At 40.6% G+C, this 4,628-nt stretch overlaps 1 long non-coding RNA gene across 1 annotated transcript; it reads left to right on the forward strand.

Moving 5' to 3' along the window:
* The first annotated feature begins 2,963 nt into the window (after positions 1-2,963).
* On the forward strand, positions 2,964-3,431 carry LOC121546139. Its single transcript, XR_005996337.1, has 3 exons — positions 2,964-3,027; positions 3,125-3,188; positions 3,355-3,431. It is a non-coding gene; the product is annotated as an uncharacterized LOC121546139 (long non-coding RNA).
* The last annotated feature ends 1,197 nt before the right edge of the window (positions 3,432-4,628 follow it).

The raw sequence follows: 4,628 nt of genomic DNA on the forward strand, positions 1-4,628 counted from the left end.
ATGGCAAGAACATCTCAAATAAGTAAAGAGAAACGACAGTCAATCATTACTTCAAGACATGAAGGTCAGTCAATGTCAGAGGGGACTGTGTGAATCAGGCTTTCATGGTCATATCGCTACAAAGAAACCACTACTAAAGGACACCAATAAGAAGAAGAGACCTGCTTGGGCCAAGAAACACGAGCAATGGACATTAGACCGGTGAAAATGTGTCCTTTGGTCTGGAGTCCAAATTTGAGATTTTTGGTTCCAACCGGCGTGTCTTTGTGAGACGCGGTGTGGGTGAATGGATGATCTCCGCATGTGTAGGTCCCACCGTAAAGCATGGAGGAGGAGGTGTTATGGTGTGGGGGTGCTTTGCTGGTGAGACTGTCTGTGATTTATTTAGAATTCAAGGCACACTTAACCAGCATGGCTACCACAGCATTCTGCAGCGATACGCCATCCCATCTGGTTTGGGCTTAGTGGGACTTTCATTTGTTTTTCAACAGGACAATGACCCAACTCACCTCTAGGCTGTGTAAGGGCTATTTTACCAAGAAGGCGAGTGATGGAGTGCTGCATCAGATGACCTGGCCTCCACAATCCCCCGACCTCAACCCAATTGAGATGGTTTGGGATGAATCGGACGGCAGAGTGAAGGAAAAGCAGCCAACAAGTGCTCAGCATATGTGGGAACTCCTTCGAGACTGTTGGAAAAGCATTCCAGGTGAAGCTGGTTGAGAGAATGCCAAGAGCGTGCAAAGCTGTCATCAAGGCAAAGGGTAGCTATTTAAAGAATCTCAAATATAGAATATATCTTTATTTGTTTAACACTTTTTTGGATACTATGTTTTCCATATGTGTTATTTCATAGTTTTGATGTCTTCACTATTATTCTACAGTGTAGAAAATAGTTTTTTTTTAAAACTTGAATGAGTAGGTGTGTCCAAACTTTTGACTAGTACTGTAAGTTGACTATGCAAACAATTTGTGATTTTCAACACATTAATGTTTCTTATAAAAAGAAGAAGTGATGCAGTCAGTCTCTCCTCAACTCTTAACCAAGAGAGACTGGTTTGCATAGTATTTATATCAGCCCTCTGATTACAATGAAGAGCAAGACGTGCCGCTCTGTTCTGGGCCAGCTGCAGCTTAACTAGGTCTTTCCTTGCAGCACTCGACCACACGACTGGACAATAGTCAAGATAAGACAAAACTAGAGCCTGCAGGACTTGCTTTTTGGAGTGTGGTGTCAAAAAAGCAGAGCATCTCTTTATTATGGACAGATCTCTCCCCATCTTTACAACCATTGAATCTATATGTTTTGACCATGACAGTTTACAATCTAAGGTAATGCCAAGTAATTTAGTCTCCTCAACTTGTTCAACAGCAACACCATTCATTACCAGATTCAGCTGAGTTCTGGGACTTAGGGAATGATTTGTACCAAATATATTGGGCCTTTAAACAAACAAAATCTCTCTTTGGCATATAGAGGAAGTGGTCTGCTGAGAAAGATAACCAACAAAAATGGTTTTAGCCAAACTTCTAAGTAACTGCCTCTATTTTAGCTCAACAAAGTCCATGTTGTGGTGTCCGTGTGTGGTTCCTTAGAAAAAAAAGGATTGAGAAAGACAAGCTAAGACAATGGTATTTATTTTAAGAAACTGTTCTTGTTTTAAGAAAAGTTATTAAAAAATATATATTTTTTAAAATGTTTAATCAATTTTAGAATAAGGCTGTAATAAGGCTGTAATGTAACAAAATGTGGAAAAAGTGAAGGGGTCTGAATACTTTCCGAATGCACTGCATACTGCACTGTCTCATTCACATACACACACACACACACACACACACACACCCTCATGACCTAAACATCAGCACACATGCACATGCACTCGCACACAAACATTAAATAACCTAGATATCATCTCACTTACACACTTACTGCCACATTCACAGAAACAACTTTTCTTTCTCTCTCGCTCTATTTCTGACAGAATGAGGCCTCTGTGTGTTGAAGGAGTGAAGTGTCAAAATGTAATCTGTGCTGGTGTTGATTGGACGGTCCAAGGCTGTGTGGAATACAGGGGTGATGGGAGAGAAGGGCTGATGAAACCAGACTGTGTCCGTCTTTGTGCTCAGGCACACTGACTCTCATGAAAGCCGAGAGAGAGAGAGAGAGAGAGAGAGAGAGAGAGAGAGAGAGAGAGAGAGAGAGAGAGAGAGAGAGAGAGAGAGAGAGAGAGAGAGAGAGAGAGAGAGAGACTTAAGACCCAAACTTAAGGAAAGCTTTGACTATGTACAGACTCAGTGAGCATAGCCTTGCTATTGAGAAAGGCCGCCGTAGGCAGACCTGGCTCTCAAGAGAAGACAGGCTATGTGCACACTGCCCACAAAATGAGGTGGAAACTGAGCTGCACTTCCTAACCTCCTGCCAAATGTATGACCATATTAGAGACACATATTTCCCTCAGATTACAGCGATCCACAAAGAATTAGAAAACAAACCCAATTTTGATAAACTCCCTTATCTACTGGGTGAAAAACCACAGTGTGCCATCACAGCTGCAAGATTTGTGACCTGTTGCCACAAGAAAAGGGCAACCAGTGAAGAACAAACACCATTGTAAATACAACCCATATTTATGTTTATTTATTTTCCCATTTGTACTTTAACTATTTGCACATTGTTACAACACTGTATATATACATAATGACATTTGAAATGTCTTTATTCTTTTGGAACTTCTGAGTGTAATGTTTACTGTTAATATTTATTGTTTATTTCACTTTTGTTTACTATCTACTTCACTTGTTTTGGCAATGTCCAAACTTTTGACTGGTGCTGTATGTTTTTGTAAATGCTGAGGGTGTGGTAATGGTCCATTCACTCTGTGATGTTAACTCCCTGTACAGAGAGGAAGCGGCAGACCTCTTCCCTCAACCTGGAAGCTCAGGATCCCAGGGCCAAAGAGGCTCTCAAGGAAAAGAAGGTTTTGAGAAGAAGATGGCCCTCAGTAGGAAGAGGAAGTGGGACTCACGGTGTGTGTGTGTTTATAATTGTGTGGACCTGTGGATGCTTGAGTTTGTGAGTTACTGGATACATGGCCATGTCACTAAAGTCATTAAAAATTTTCAGGAACGAGGGAGATGTTACAGGCAAGAGAAAGGGAGATGCAGCAGGAGAGTTCAACAAAAAGGAAGTAAGTGTTGAATGAAAATCCAAACTTGTGACTGTATGCTCACCTTGGCCATTGGTTTAATGAATGAAATGTTGTTTATTGAATTAAATAAATATTTTAATTATGGTGAAAGATAACTTATTTTAGAATTGTATGCTAATGTATTTCTCTGCTACCTCACAAACAGGAAGCAAAGGGTATTTTCTCAAAGAGCTTGCAGCACAAGTCAATCACAAAAGTCTCTGAGTCTGCAGCATCAGAAGAGAGGCACAGGAGGAAGAGTGTTAGCACTTCTGAGGAATCTGGATAACCTAGAAAGCTGACAGACAAAAGCCGGACACATTCCTTTATCCTGGACCTCATAAAGCTGGTTGAGAGAATGCCAAGAGTGTGAAAAGCTGTCATCAAGGCATAGGGTGGCTATTTGTTTAACACTTTTTTGGTTACTACATGATTCCATATGTGTTATTTCATAGTTTTGATGTCTTCACTATTATTCTACAATGTAGAAAATAGTCAAACGAAAGAAAAACCCTGGAATGAGTAGGTGTGTCCAAACTTTTGACTGGTAGTGTACATGAAAATGGGGATAATCCTCTTCTCTAACTCTGGGTTCTCCCTCACTGTTGGCAATCCTAGGAGCGTACCGCTACAATAGTCATAGAACATGTATTATCCTGGAAAAATTGCATCACATGCTTTTCTATAATCCGTGGTTAAAAAGAGAAGAAGAAAGGTCTCTGTGACATCACAGGGTAGGATTAAAAGTAAAACACTGCGATTTTCAAAACCTGCAACAAGTTTCTTACCGCTTTTCTCAGTGTTTGAAAATCACTGTTTTTAAAATGTTTTAACTTTAGATGATGACATCGGGTGCAACTTTTTAACTTTATATTTGTTTCTACAAAACGTAGAAATGCGCCGGGTTCACACATGTTTACACTGGTAATGTGCTGGGGATTATGAAAATGAAGTTGAAAGTGGAGTGCTGGAGTTGCCCTAACTGTAAGTCGTTCTGGATAAGAGTGTCTGCTAAATGACTCAAATGTGAAAATGTAAATGTGTGTGATGAATGTGCACAACTGTCTGGGTGGGTGTGTGTGAGCTCTATTTTATGACAAATCTGCAACCTCGTCTCCAGGGTCAGTGCTCCTGTAGGATTTATTGCATGTTCTGCTGTAAAATATTCTTACTTCACTACTTCTTTCACTCTGGTCTTCTACAAGATGTGGAGGTTGTGGTTACTCTGCAAGTGCACTACCTCTTGTGCCATCAAGATCCAGACCTCTTGATACAAGCTGTGGGACACTAAAGTCTGCGTTTACACAGGCAGCTCAATTCTGATATTTTGCCCTATTATTAGCAAAAGATCTGATCTGATTGGTCAAAAGGCCAATTAGTGGCACAAGATCAGAATTGGGCTGCCTGTGTAAACGCAGCCTATAAGGGAAGCTATGCTTG

The sequence above is a fragment of the Coregonus clupeaformis genome, chromosome 3 (genome assembly GCF_020615455.1).
Source record: "Coregonus clupeaformis isolate EN_2021a chromosome 3, ASM2061545v1, whole genome shotgun sequence".
Lineage (NCBI taxonomy): Eukaryota > Metazoa > Chordata > Actinopteri > Salmoniformes > Salmonidae > Coregonus > Coregonus clupeaformis.